The sequence below is a fragment of the Pleurodeles waltl genome, chromosome 3_2 (genome assembly GCF_031143425.1).
Source record: "Pleurodeles waltl isolate 20211129_DDA chromosome 3_2, aPleWal1.hap1.20221129, whole genome shotgun sequence".
NCBI lineage: Eukaryota > Metazoa > Chordata > Amphibia > Caudata > Salamandridae > Pleurodeles > Pleurodeles waltl.
The window spans coordinates 191,651,761-191,667,729 of NC_090441.1; positions in this window are offsets into that span (position 1 = coordinate 191,651,761).

Here is a 15,969-nt window from a genome sequence, read left to right on the forward strand (position 1 = left end):
GCAGGGAGGACTGAAATAAAAGCTCAATGAAATTTACAACATTTCACTACAACGTTTTTTCCATAATTTTTAACCTCTTAGCTGCTGGGCCTCCCCCCCTATTCCCTCCCCTCCACCCCCCACCCCCAGTGCTGAGCCCTTTTTTGGCTATTTGGAGTAGTTCGCGCTTAGGCCTTCATAACATTTTGCCCACATAAGCTATCCACGCCAAATTTGCACCCTTTTTCCCCAACATCCTAAGGATTCTAAAGGTACCCAGAGTTTGTGGGTTCCCCTGGGGGAGACCAAGAAATTAGCCAAAATACAGCTAAAATTTATTTTTAAAAAAAAATAAATGCCCCGAAAAGGGCTGCCGAAGAAGGCTTCTGGTTTTTTCCCTGAAAATGGCATCAACAAAGGGTTTGCAGTGCTAAAATCACCATCTTCTCAGCTTTCAGGAACGGGCAGACTTGAATCAGAAAAACAAATTTTTCAACACAATTTTGGCATTTTACTGTGACATACCCCATTTTTACTATTTTTGGTGCTTTCAGCCTCCTTCCAGTTAGTGACAGGAATGGGTGTGAAACCAATACTGGATCCTGGACAGCTAAGCATTTCTGAAAAGTGGACAAAATTCTGAATACAGCAAGGGGTCATTTGTGCAGATCCTACAAGGTTTTCCAACAGACAATTACAGCTGAAATAAAAACATATTGAAATTGAGTTGAAAAAAAACCAGCCATTTTTCTCCACGTTTTACTCTGTAACTTTTTCCTGCAATGTCAGATTTTTTAAAACAATATACCGTTACGTTTGCTGGAGTCTTCTGGTTGCAGGAATATATAGCGCTTGTAGGTTCATCAAGATCCCTAGGTACCCAGAGCCAAAAAATGAGCTGCACCTTGCAATGGGTTTTCATTCTATACCGGGTATACAGCAATTCATTTGGTGAAATGTAAGGAGTGAAAAATAGGTAGCAAGAAAAACTTTGTATTTCCAAAATGGGCATAAGATAAGGTGTTGAGAAGCAGTGGTTAGTTGCACATCTCTGAATTCCGGGGTGCCCATACTAGCATGTGAATCACAAGCCATTTCTCGAATAGATGTCTTTTTTACACACTGTCTTACATTTGGAAGGAAACAATGTAGAGAAAGACAAGGGGCATTAACACTTGTTGTGCTATTCTGTGTTCCCCCAAGTCTCCTGATAAAAATGGTACCTCACTTGCTTGGGTAGGCCTAATGCTCACGACAGGAAAGGCAACATGGACACATCACATTTTTACTTTGAAATCTGATGTGTTTTTTGCAAAGTGCCTAGCTGTAGATTTTGGCCTCTAGCTCAGCCGGCACCTAGGGAAACCTACCAAACCTGCACATTTTTTAAAACTAGGCACCTAGGAGAATCCAGGATGGACTGACTTGTGGGGCTCTCACCAGGTTCTGTTACCCAGAATCCTTTGCAAACCTCAAAATGTGGCCCAAAAAACACTTTTTCCTCAAATTTTGGTGACAGAAAGTTCTGGAATCTGAGAGGAGCCACAAATGTTCTTCCACCCAGCGTTCCCCCAAGTCTCCCGATAAAAATGGTACCTCACTTGTGTAGGTAGGCCTAGCGCCTGCGACAGAAAATGCCACAAAACACAATGTGGACACATCACATTTTCCTAAAGAAAACAGAGCTGTTTTTTGAAAAGTGCCTAGCTGTGGATTTTAGCCTCTAGCTCAGCCAGCACCTAGAGAAACCTACCAAACCTGGGCATTTTTCAAAACTAGACACCTAGGGGAATCCAAAATGGGGTGACTTGTGGGGCTCTCACCAGGTTCTGTTACCCAGAATCCTTTGCAAACCTCAATATTTGGAAAAAAAACACTTTTTCCTCACATTTCGGTGTTAGAAAGTTCTGAAATCTGGGAGGAGCCACAAATGTTCTTCCACCCAGCATTCCCCCAAGTCTCCCGATACAAATGGTACCTCACTTGTGTGGGTAGGCCTAGTGCCTGCGACAGGAAACGCCACAAAACACAATGTGGACACATCCCATTTTCCTAAAGAAAACAGAGCTGTTTTTTGCAAAGTGCCTAGCTGTGGATTTTGGCCTCTAGCTCAGGGAAACCTATCAAACCTGTTCAATTTTGAAAAGTAGGCACCTGGGGGAATCCAAGATGGGGTGACTTGTGGGGCTTTCACCAGGTTCTGTTACCCAGAATCCTTTGCAAACCTCAATATTTGGAGAAAAATAAAAACTTTTTCCTCACATTTCGGTGTTAGAAAGTTCGGAAATCTGGGAGGAGCCACAAATGTTCTTCCACCCAGCATTCCCCCAAGTCTCCCAATAAAAATGGTACCTCACTTGTGTGGGTAGGCCTAGCACCTGGGACAGGAAATGCCACAAAACACAATGTGGACACATCACATTTTCGATAAGAAAACAGAGCTGTTTTTTGCAAAGTGCCTTGCTGTGGATTTTGGCCTCTAGCTCAGGGAAACCTAGGAAACCTGTGCATTTTTTTAAACTAGACATCTAGGGGAATCCAAGATGGGGTGACTTGTGGGGCTCTCACCATGTTCTGTTACCCAGAATCCTTTGCAAACCTCAATATTTGGAGGAAAAAAAACACTTTTTCCTCACATTTCGGTGATAGATAGTTCTGGAATCTGAGAGGAGACACAAATTTCCTTCCACCCAGCATTCCTCAAAGTCTCCTGATAAAAATGGTACCTCACTTGTGTGGGTAGGCCTAGCACCTGCGACAGGAATGCCACAAAACAAAATGTGGACACATCACATTTTCCTAAAGAAAACAGAGCTGTTTTTTGCAAAGTGCCTAGCTGGTGATTTTGGCCTCTAGCTCAGCAGGCACCTAGGGAAACCTACCAAACCTGCGCATTTTTGAAAACTAGACACCTAGGGGAATCAAGGATGGGCTGACTTGTGGGGCTCTTACCAGGTTCTGTTACCCAGAATCCTTTGCAAACCTCACAATTTGGCTAAATAAACACTTTTTCCTCACATTTCGGTGGCAGAAAGTTCTGGAATCTGAGAGGAGCCACAAATTTCCTTCCACACAGCGTTCCCCCAAGTCTCCCGATAAAAATGGTATTTCACTTGTGTGGGTAGGCCTAGCGCCTGCGACAGAAAATGCCACAAAACACATTGTGGACACATCACATTTTCCTAAAAAAAACTGAGCTGTTTTTTGCAAAGTGCCTAGCTGTGGATGTTGGCCTCTAGCTCAGGGAAACCTATCAAACCTGTGCATTTTTTAAAAGTAGGCTCCTGGGGGAATCCAAGATGGGGTGACTTGTGGGGCTTTCACCAGGTTCTGTTACCCAGAATCCTTTGCAAACCTCAATATTTGGAGAAAATCAAAAAACACTTTTTTCTCACATTTCGGTGATAGAAAGTTCTGAAATCTGGGAGGAGCCACAAATGTTCTTCCACCCAGCATTCCCCCAAGTCTCCCGATACAAATGGTACCTCACTTGTGTGGGTAGGCCTAGTGCCTGCGACAGGAAACGCCACAAAACACAATGTGGACACATCCCATTTTCCTAAAGAAAACAGAGCTGTTTTTTGCAAAGTGCCTAGCTGTGGATTTTGGCCTCTAGCTCAGGGAAACCTATCAAACCTGTTCAATTTTGAAAAGTAGGCACCTGGGGGAATCCAAGATGGGGTGACTTGTGGGGCTTTCACCAGGTTCTGTTACCCAGAATCCTTTGCAAACCTCAATATTTGGAGAAAAATAAAAACTTTTTCCTCACATTTCGGTGTTAGAAAGTTCGGAAATCTGGGAGGAGCCACAAATGTTCTTCCACCCAGCATTCCCCCAAGTCTCCCAATAAAAATGGTACCTCACTTGTGTGGGTAGGCCTAGCACCTGGGACAGGAAATGCCACAAAACACAATGTGGACACATCACATTTTCGATAAGAAAACAGAGCTGTTTTTTGCAAAGTGCCTTGTTGTGGATTTTGGCCTCTAGCTCAGGGAAACCTAGGAAACCTGTGCATTTTTTTAAACTAGACATCTAGGGGAATCCAAGATGGGGTGACTTGTGGGGCTCTCACCATGTTCTGTTACCCAGAATCCTTTGCAAACCTCAATATTTGGAGGAAAAAAAACACTTTTTCCTCACATTTCGGTGATAGATAGTTCTGGAATCTGAGAGGAGACACAAATTTCCTTCCACCCAGCATTCCTCAAAGTCTCCTGATAAAAATGGTACCTCACTTGTGTGGGTAGGCCTAGCACCTGCGACAGGAATGCCACAAAACAAAATGTGGACACATCACATTTTCCTAAAGAAAACAGAGCTGTTTTTTGCAAAGTGCCTAGCTGGTGATTTTGGCCTCTAGCTCAGCAGGCACCTAGGGAAACCTACCAAACCTGCGCATTTTTGAAAACTAGACACCTAGGGGAATCAAGGATGGGCTGACTTGTGGGGCTCTTACCAGGTTCTGTTACCCAGAATCCTTTGCAAACCTCACAATTTGGCTAAATAAACACTTTTTCCTCACATTTCGGTGGCAGAAAGTTCTGGAATCTGAGAGGAGCCACAAATTTCCTTCCACACAGCGTTCCCCCAAGTCTCCCGATAAAAATGGTATTTCACTTGTGTGGGTAGGCCTAGCGCCTGCGACAGAAAATGCCACAAAACACATTGTGGACACATCACATTTTCCTAAAAAAAACAGAGCTGTTTTTTGCAAAGTGCCTAGCTGTGGATGTTGGCCTCTAGCTCAGGGAAACCTATCAAACCTGTGCATTTTTTAAAAGTAGGCTCCTGGGGGAATCCAAGATGGGGTGACTTGTGGGGCTTTCACCAGGTTCTGTTACCCAGAATCCTTTGCAAACCTCAATATTTGGAGAAAATCAAAAAACACTTTTTTCTCACATTTCGGTGATAGAAAGTTCTGAAATCTGGGAGGAGCCACAAATGTCCTTCCACCCAGCATTCCCCAAAGTCTCCCGATAAAAATGGTACCTCACTTGTGTGGGTAGGCCTAGCACCTGCGACAGGAAATACCACAAAACAAAATGTGGACACATCACATTTTCCTAAAGAAAACAGAGCTGTTTTTTGCAAAGTGCCTAGCTGTGGATTTTGGCCTCTAACTCAGGGAAACCTACCAAACCTGCGGCCGCCTCCTGATCCGATGGGGTAAACAATACTGTGATGTCGGGCGGGTGGGGGGTTGGGGGACACATGGAAGATCTTCTGTGTATCCTGTTTTTAAAAAACAAAAACATAAAAATCCTCAGGTGCGACGCACCCAAGGATTTTTTAACCCCCTCCATGGTGTCGGCCACTGGTCGTGACCCGCACCAGGGAGGTAGTGCGGGCGCCCGCACTAAACGGGTTAACGCCTACTCAGAGCAGACATTAAAAGGATGCACCTATATTAACCTATAGGCCTCCCTGTGCTTTGCTGCACTAGCATCAACATTTTGTACGCTTGTGCAGCAAAGCGCCACAATAGTGTCAGAACTTTTGTTGCTATTGTGCTAAAGACCACCATGGTGCACCGTATTATAAATATGGTTCAACCATGGTGTCGTTAGGTGGCGGTTGCAAGAAAAGTGGTGCATCGGGACTGATCACCACTTGCTTCCTATTCCGAATCGAAATTCATATTAATTCGTACTTTATGTCTTTTAACTTTTCTGCATTAATTTTCCTAATTGTTCACATGTATTTCTTTAAAAGTCACACATTTACCATTTCTCCACACTGCCCTCATATATTTGGTCTAAAGGAACAATTGATGAAAATCTTGCAGTTCCGACACCCACCGCTATGAGATGCCCAGAATGTACCCCTCGCCCCCCACAACCGCTCTCTCGTTTTTAACACCCAGCTCCTCTAGTGGGACAGGTTTCCAAGCGCCTACAGTACAAGCCCACAGACGTTTTGTGGCTTCTCAGCTTATGTTATTCAGACTTTTGGATCCAAGCATGTTATTTAGGTTACCATACTCTAACATTACATTGTGCCCTTTTGCAGCTGAATATTCAGAGGCATATTTACAAGGAGTTGGCATTGGGCAGTGCCACAAGTATTTTAGCTGTGCCACCCTGCGCCAATTTGAAAGGGCAGAAATGGACTGTATGTACAATATACAGTGCATTCTGTCCTTTCACCCTGCACTTGTGCACAAATTGCGGCCTAACACTAACGCAGGCATTATTGCACTATGGTGCAAGGGTGTCTGCGCTGTTGACAGGATTGTTTTTGTATAGGAAAGGGCACCTTCCTGGACAAAATGATCCAGTGGTTTTTTTTCCTCTTCCTATGTCTGCTGCAAAATGCAGTACACACCGAAAGAACAAACAACAAGGAGAAATAAAGATAGTGCTTCTTGTTGCGCCTGCCCTGAGAAGGTGTAAGATTTTGATGCATTTTCAGGTTTACAGATCCTTGTAACTCTAGGAATGCGTCAAAATTCATGGCTGTTGTGTGGGAACACCCATCGCAACACCCAGTCTCCCTGTCGTAGTGTAAGGCAACGCAGCGACTTGCACTGGTCTGCCTTACACCTTATCTACGAGGCCATGAAAAGCCACGCATATGGCTTTGCGTGGCATTGCAGATATGGGTCTGCACAATGTGCCGTCGGTGCGTCACAAAAAGTCTACGTTGTTGTTAAAATAGATTTGGTTTCAGCATCCTCGTTACCAGGACACCGTCAGACTGCAGACTATGAAGTGTAATTAAGATAAAAAACCAAGGGAGTAGACATTCCATCAACGCACCCACAATCTGGACCAACACCCCAGGATCCATCAGAACCTCCCAAATGCTAGTCCAACTTACGACAGAGTTGAAGGCACAGATCCTTGGAGCTCAGTCCTTCACAGGGCAGTAACAGTGATCTCCCGCTCCCAGAATCCAGCTGCCCCTCTCGACTGGTGTGGTCGCCACTGCCTTTCAGCCTGGCTCGCGCTCCACAAATATCACACACATACAAAGAGTGATATACTGAATGGAATTCAGGAGTGAGGTGTACATGAATGAGCAGTAGGTCCCACTTAAGCCACAGATAACCCACATGAAGAGGGCCCCTGAAAACAACACGGCATATGTTGTGCTCAAAATCAGTATTTCAGTAATGTATGGATTCCATGCCATTACAGCAGCTAGGACGCCTTTCGCATCTTTTAGCCACAGAAGGCTGTTCCTTTCCTGCTCGCACTGACCTCTCTTGCAGATTTCCATCTCTAAGTACCCGCCTGTCTCAGACTCCTGCAGTTAGTAAACTTCTTATCCTGTGCTGGACACACAGGGCTTGGTCGCCCCACTCACTGCTGCCGCTCCTGCCTGCCTTTGCCGCCTCCTGCCTGCAGATTCCTTCGCTCGCTCGCTGCTCCTGGGATTTCCCGCCGCTGCCTCCCTGCGGCCCCGCCCCCCTGTGATTCCATTCGCCGGACCGCTCCCGCCACCCAGCTGCTCCTCCCTCCCGGCTCCTTACTTAAGGGGACCGTAGGGGACCACAGAGTGTGACCGCTCAGCCCTCCACAGGGCTTGGTCGCCCCACTCACTGCTGCTGCTCCTGCCTGCCTTTGCCGCCTCCTGCCTGCAGATTCCTTCGCTCGCTCGCTGCTCCTGGGATTTCCCGCCGCTGCCTCCCTGCGGCCCCGCCCCCCTGTGATTCCATTCGCCGGACCGCTCCCGCCACCCAGCTGCTCCTCCCTCCCGGCTCCTTACTTATGACGCCCCCAGAGCGACCGCGCAGCGGACGCGCGCAGCGGGAGCTCCGACTGAGCGCCGAAGGTGCGCCAAAGGTAAGCCCGTCTGCGCCCGTCCGCGCCTGGACCGCGCCCAGCGCCAGACCCCCTGGTCCTCGCCCTCGCCAGCACACCCTGCACAGCTACGATGCCAGAACCCTCCACGCACTCAACGCCGGCCCAAACACCGCCTGCTACCGAGCCACCCCGAGACGCACCCACGGACCCTTCACCTGCCTGACCTGCCGCTTCACCAGCCTACGACCCAACACTGCACCTACTAAACCGAGCCCCAGCAACAAACACCTGAGGTGCATCCTGCTCAACACCCGCTCCGTTCACAGGCATGCCGTCGAACTCTGGAACCTCCTCGACTCGACAGCACCAGACATCGCCTTCCTGACAGAAACCTGGATGAACGCCTCCTCAGCACCCGACGTCGCCATCGCCGTCCCAGAAGGCTACAAAATCACCAGGAGGGACCGCGTCAACCAGACAGGAGGAGGCATCGCCATCATCCACAAGAACACCATCCGCATCACGACCAACTCTGATGACACCTTCACCTCCGCCGAACACCTCCACTTCCAGATACACACCAACCCCAAGACCACGCTCAGAGGCACCCTCATCTACAGACCACCGGGACCACGCACACAGTTCAGCGAAGACATCACAGACTTCGTCAGCCCCCACGCCATCAATTCCACCGACTACATCCTCCTGGGGGACCTCAACTTCCACCTGGAGGACGACAAGGACCGCAACACCACTGCTCTACTGGACAACCTGGCCAACCTCGGACTCAAGCAACTGGTAACCACCCCTACACACCACGCCGGCCACACGCTTGACCCAGTCTTCTCATCCAGCAAATATGTCACCTTCAGCCACTCCACCAATCTCCAGTGGACTGACCACAGCTGCGTCCACTTCAGCTTCAGTAAAACGACGACCCACCACCACCCTCAACAAACCCCCCGCAGGAGCTGGAACAAGATCACCGGCGACCAGCTCACCACCTTCCTCAGCCAGAACCCCCCCACCAGCTCAACGGACCCCAACGAAGCCGCCAACAACCTCACACAGTGGATCACCAACTGCGCAGACGCCCTCGCACCACTGAAGAAGAACCCCCCCAGCAGACGCAGCAGCAAGAAAGCCTCCTGGTTCACCGACGAGCTCATCACCTCCAAGAAGAACTGCCGCTCCCTGGAGAACACCTGGCGCACCAACCAGACCACAGACAACATGACGGCCCTCAAACACGCCACCCGCAAACACCACCAACTGATCCGCGCCACAAAGAAGACAGCCTTCAAGGAACGACTGGACAACAACACCCACAACAGCAAGGAACTCTTCAGCATCGTCAAAGAGCTCTCCAACCCCGACGCCGGAAACAATGACATCACTCCCTCGCAAGACCTCTGCGACTCCCTCGCAGCCTTCTTCCACGACAAGATCGCCAACATTCACAACAGCTTCGGCCCACCAACCACAAACCCCACCACCGAACCGATGCCCCCCACCGCCACCCTCTGCACCTGGACCCCAGTCAGCACCGAAGACACAACACGCACAATGAACACCATCCACTCCGGATCCCCTACGGACCCCTGCCCACACCACATCTTCAACACGGCTGACCACATCATCGCACCCCACCTCCGTGACATCGTCAACGCCTCCTTCAACACCGCCACCTTCCCGGAGTGCTGGAAACACGCCGAGATCAGTGCCCTGCTGAAGAAACCAACTGCAGACCCCTCCGACCTCAAGAACTACCGCCCCATCTCGCTCCTCCCGTTTCCTGCCAAAGTCATCGAGAAGACCGTCAACAGACAGCTAGCTGCCTTCCTCGAGACCAACGGATCCCTCGACCACTCGCAATCCGGCTTCCGAGCCAACCACAGCACGGAGACCGCCCTCATCGCAGCCACAGACGACATCAGATCCCTAATGGACAATGGGGAAACTGCGGCCCTCATCCTCCTGGACCTCTCCGCAGCGTTCGACACTGTCTGCCACCGCACCCTGGTACAGCGCCTGAACAACACCGGCATCCAGGGGAAGGCCCTGGAGTGGATCGCCTCATTCCTCGCCGGAAGAACCCAGAGAGTCCGCCTCCCCCCGTTCCGGTCAGCGGCCACCGAAGTCATCTGCGGAGTTCCACAAGGGTCATCGCTCAGCCCCACCCTCTTCAACGTCTATATGAGCCCCCTCGCAACCATCGCACGTCAACACAACCTCAAGATCATCACCTACGCCGACGACACCCAGCTGATCCTCTCCCTCACCAGCGACCCGGACGCCGCCAGAGCCAGCCTACACGAAGGGATGAAAGACGTCGCCGAATGGATGAAGAACAGCCGCCTGAAACTGAACTCAGACAAGACGGAGGTCCTCATCCTGGGATCATCACCATCCGCCTGGGACGACTCCTGGTGGCCCCCCGCCCTGGGAGCCACCCCCAAGCCAACGGACCACGCTCGCAACCTAGGCTTCATCCTGGACTCCTCCCTCTCGATGACCAGACAAGTCAACGCCGTCTCATCTTCATGCTTCAACACCCTGCGCATGCTTCGAAAGATCTTCCGGTGGATCCCCACCGAGACCAAGAAGACGGTCACCCAGGCCCTCGTCACCAGTCGGCTGGACTACGGGAACGCCCTCTACGCCGGCACCGCCGCCAAACTCCAGAAGAAACTCCAACGGATCCAGAACGCCTCAGCACGACTCATCCTGGACATCCCCCGACACAGCCACATCTCCGAACACCTGAGAGACCTGCACTGGCTCCCCGTCAACAAAAGAATCACGTTCCGACTCCTCACCCACGCACACAAGGCCCTCCACGACCTGGGCCCCAAGTTCCTCAACAGCCGCCTGACCTTCCACAAGCCCACCCGCCAGCTCCGCTCCGCCAGCCTCGCTCTCGCCACCGTCCCCCGCATCCGCAGAGCCACCGCCGGAGGAAGATCCTTCTCCTACCTGGCAGCCAAGACATGGAACTCCCTCCCCATCCACCTCCGGACAACGCAAGACCATCTCGCCTTCAGGAAGCAACTCAAGACCTGGCTGTTCGAGCAGTAGCGTTTCCCCCCCCCCCCCCCAGCGCCTTGAGACCCTCCGGGTGAGCAGTGCGCTATACAAATGTCTTTGATTGATTGATTGATTGATTGACGTGTCTCGCGGCTCGCTTGGTCCTCCATCACTCCCTGGCCCGGCTGGTCCCTCTGGAGATGCGCCGGCGCGCTTATCTCCTCGCCCCCGCTGCTCTGATCTAGTACAAGACGCTGCCGCCTCTGCCTGGTCCCTCCCACATCCAGGAGGCAGATACTTCAGCGCTTTCTTTGGTGTGCTTAGATTGCTCGCATGTTTGCTTGCATTTATCTAGGGGTTCCCTAGCAGGGCAGCAGCTGAGCGCTAACAGGACCAGGGTGTGATGCATCCTATGAAGGAGCTCTGGTGTTTTAGGGATGGTGCTCCTGGGAAAGATGGAGCTGAGATGCAAGAGGGCTGGAGTAGTTCTGATGTTGTTCCAGATCCTGGATGAAGCACTGCACTGCCTCATCTACAGCCCATGATATCCTGGTTCCTGGTGTGGTACTGTCCACCTCCGGTGGTTTGTTGTATCTCTTTTTTCTATCAATTATTTTATTAGTATAAATTAAGTATCAAAAATGAATTATCAGCAAATCTAATGACATGCAAGTCCAGCATAAATCCATAGTGAGATACAAATGTTGTTTGTTAGCAGCAGGCGCACCAATGCCAAAGATCACTAAAATGTAAAAAGCAAGAAAAAGATGGATAGGAGTGAGAAAATAAGCTAGAGATGGAGAGAAGGAAAGAAAGGAAAATGCAAGAGAGGAAAAAGAAGGGAGGGAAGACAAAACTACAAAGCAAGGGGGAGAGGGTAGGAGATGGATCGTTCAGGTGAAGCCTGAGTATAGTAATGCTGGGAGGCTGCAGTGACAATGACAAGATGGAATCAAGAGTCATGGCAAATTAGGGGTGTGGGCATCCTGCAGAGAGGGAGACCGCAAACAAAGCAAGCAAAGAAGAAGAACAACAAAAATAAAGGTTTGTTGTTTCTTAGCCAGGTCTGTCGGGATGTCCTTTCTGGGGGTCTTGTAGTTGACGCTGCTGGTCCAAATGATGATAGGGGCCGGGGGGGGGGGGAGTCCATGTGGTTCCTTATGATAGGGTCAACCTTTTCAATCTGTTGATGTGGCTTGCCTCCAATTCCTAATCAGAGGTGGTTATGTAAAAAAATCACCTAAGCAAAAGTTTATTTTGGAAGTGGTAGACTCAAATCTTGGTTCTCCACAGTCATGCCCTTTCAGCCTCCAGGGAGGATGAAAACAGTGTTTTGTAGCAGCTGATTCTGCAGGACAGGTGACTCCATTGGAATCAACGAGAGGCTTTTTCCGTGTTTGGAGGTTGAAGATGAGTCTAGGGGTGGCAGCCTCCAAATGTGGGTGACTTGAGAATTGTGCTTCGAACCATCCAAAAAACAAAGAAAATGCAAGGGACAGCAGTTCGTGGTCCCTACTGATCTGGAGCAAATGGTCACACCACATCCAACGTGCACGTGTAGTACTAACTTGGCAGTCAATATGTAGGCGCTTTAACAAATGTGCCTCAACTTTCATTCATTCTCCTGAAAGCACAGGTCAAGAAAAGATGGGAAGGAAGACTGCAAAAAATGGAGGGGGCGAGCACTGGGCCTTTGTGCTTTCCAGGGAATGCGCCGAGCCGGAGGACAGAGCCCAGGGCGGGGACGGCCACCCCAGGGTCCACCAGGAGCCCTGCCTTGGGACCTGAGGTCGGTTCCAGGAAGCTGTGAACAGCTGTGGTCCTACGATCTGCAGGGGTTGAAGCTTGGACTAATTCCCTGGTAGAGCATTTCATTCACGCACATACTTCTCTGTCTGACCTTCTTTTACTAAATGTATGCCCCCACAGACACCAGCGTTTAATTTGTTAAAAAAAAATATGTGTCAAAGCAGTCTAAAGCAGTGGTTCCCAACCTTTTGACTTCAGTGGACCCCCACTTTATCATTACTGGCACCCGAGGACCCCCACTGAATTATTATTGGAATCCGGGGACCCCCGATTGAGTCATTACTGAAAGCTGGGGACCTAATCTGTTAATATTATTTAATTTTCTAAGCAGTTGCGGACCCCCTGAGGAGGCTTCGCGGACCCCCAGGGGTCCCCGGACCACAGGTTGGGAACCACTGGTCTCAAGGAAGAAACTGAAACTGTCCATCACAGGTAAGATGTATTATCAACAAGAGGCAGCTTAACACCTGCCTGCATCCATAACTGATCAGCACCAAACTCCCAGCTGTCACCACTGACATTCCAGCATTACACCCCCAACGTCCTATACCGTCTAGATGTGGTACACGCCTACCACACATCTTTCCCCTTTTAAAAAAACAAAACAAAAAAAACTACCCTCCAAAAAAACAAACCAAATACCACTAATTACCACATTGACAACAACTCTTCAGACTGTCCATTAATTCAATACAACCATAAAATAAATAATACATTTGAGAATAGATTAGAAATAACATAGGTGCCATACATATTCCCTATAATTTATACGAATATAGATTTACGGCCCACTACTACGTTCTGCTTACTTGGTGCCATACTCCTCGACCTACAGGTTTCTTTGACCATAGGCTTATCAGGGTCTACTACTACCATTGTCCTCCTCTCACGTATTCACTACCTACCCAGGTACACTAATGACAGTTCAACTCATAGAAGCTACAATTGACCTTCTGGAGCCCAGCTAACTGAACACGGGGCTCCCTCTCTACTTACCTTTGTTACATACCATTCTGGCCGGACGGCCCAGCCTTGATGAAGTCACTTGTGTGACGAAACACGTGTTGGCTGTATCTCGTTGATGACACAATGATCTCTGGTATCTACAATTAAAGGCTACATCTGCAAAACAAGAACTTGGACTCCAGTCTACTTTCCATTTCAACAAATACACTTTCAGGAATATTTTCCCTGTCACACCATTGGACTTTATACTCTGTGTGCTGTGGCCATCTTGTTCTAATTCGTCTATGGGTATTTTGTTACCCGTCTTTGTGCCCATCGGGTAGTAAGGCACTGGGCCAGGCTGCACCAGACCCTGCTTTCACTTTGATTACTTGTTTCAGTACAACTGTTTTATTGCTCAGATGTGCGGCGCCTTTCACCCTCACTACCCATTTGTGTGTTCTCTATGAATAGATTTACATAAATTCTACAGTAAATATGATCAGAATTTCCATAGAAAGAAATGGACAAGAAATGACGTTACTCTAATAAATGACCTATTATCTACACTGGTAGCTATACAAGCTTACCACGGGCTCTCATCAGGAGGCCAACGCAGCTTGCCCCACACCTAGCCCCTGCCATGCTGCCAATGAGAGTAACAACACAACTACTCACCATCGCTCTCCTGCACGTGAGAGAATTCAGACTATTTCAGGTCCCAAAGCTCTAAGAATGGCTTGGTGGCAGGTAATAGTAATTTTTAATGTATATTGAATTGATAATTAACCATTGTTGTGGTCATCTCTAAATTAGCCATACAGCGCCACCTTGTGCCAGACTGTTACATGCACCGGTGTTGACAATTAGGTGTTGGTGCCAAACACTAAAAACCACCGGCTCAAATTAAGCACCGACAGACACAGAATCTGGGAGCCAGCCTGCCTGTCTCATCTGTAGTCAGTTTTGGAGTGTGGGGGCTCCTGACTGGGCCTGTCCATTTTCTTTCCGAGAAGGGTTGTTGTTTGTACTTATGTGTAAGCCATCCTGACTCCTGGACACTCCTAGCAAAGTTGGTTATCATTTCTACTGCTATGTTTGTCAATTTTATTACAAATATTCCTCCGAAGAAGTGGGAAAGGAAAGGTTTTACAGCACATCATTTAGGACATACAACATCCTTTTGATAAAACAGTTTGTGAATAATAATTTGGTGAGCACCTGTAAGAAAAAGCTGATCTATAATGATAAAAGGGAAAATGAAACCTAAAAAAGACTAGAGCCCAGTTGCTTCCATCAGTGTCTGCCAGAGGAGGGAAGAGCCGCTCACTGGGGCCCACAGCGCCCTCCCTCGTGCTCCTATGGTAAGAACCCATACCCGGGATCCACCAGGGGCGGTGTTTCTGCATCAGCCCCAGCCTTCTTGGCCAGAATGAGGCATAACAAGCATGAGTGGACTTATGTGCATCACCTGTCATGCTCTCCTCTTCCAAGCCACTTTCCTTTCTTAAATCTTTTCTGTTTGTTTTCTGGTGAAGTCCAAAGAAGCGGCAAATAACAGGGTACGGTTTTCTCTTCAAATATCTGTTTTCTTAATTTGGGCTCATGCTCCTGAAAGTGCCGCATATTATAAGAGGACTCTGAATGAACCCCTTAGTAAATGAAAATCTCAACTTCTTCATACTAAGAGGAATATTGTAGAAACAATACAGTTCCTAAAAACCCCAGTCACATTGATCATGGAGAGCCAGGTCAGTGTTCAAGATAGACTACAAGGGGCCAGATATACGAAGCCCTTTTGCATTCGCAAAAGGTCCAATTTGCAGAATCGGGCCTTTTGCAACAGTAAATAAAGGTATTTTATTTTAGCATCTAACAAACCCGAAATGCAATTCGGTAACATGTTGTGGAATCGCAAATTGCGTTTGCAACCAAATATAGCAAATCAGTATTTGAAAGGGGCATGTTTAGGGCACCCCTTCGAAATACCGATTTGTAATGGTATGTTTTAATGTTTTGCAACCACATTTGGTGGCAAAACATTAATGCGTTACTGAATACAGAAGTGTAGTGGTAACCTAATTACAGATGAGAAGTGATCATCATGGGACCCTTTCCCATTTGAGAATGTTGAAAAAATATTTTCTAGGAGCAGGACTGCCTTATCTTAAAAATGTTAGTTAAAAGTTTTTGTTTTTTAAAACATTAAGGAAAATGGGTTGCCTTTAAAAAAAACATCTCTCCAGTTAAAAGCAATCACAGACATGATGGTCTTCCCAATTCAGTAGGCCACCATCCCTGTGATGACTGCAATTCATTCTGGGTTGCAATTTATGACCTACCTCATTAATATTCATGAAGTAGGTTGAGTTGTGCCCCACTACAAATCTCGTTTTTGCAAATTGACCTTCTGGTGCATAGATTGGTTCGCAAAAACAGAATGGATTTGGTAAAAGTC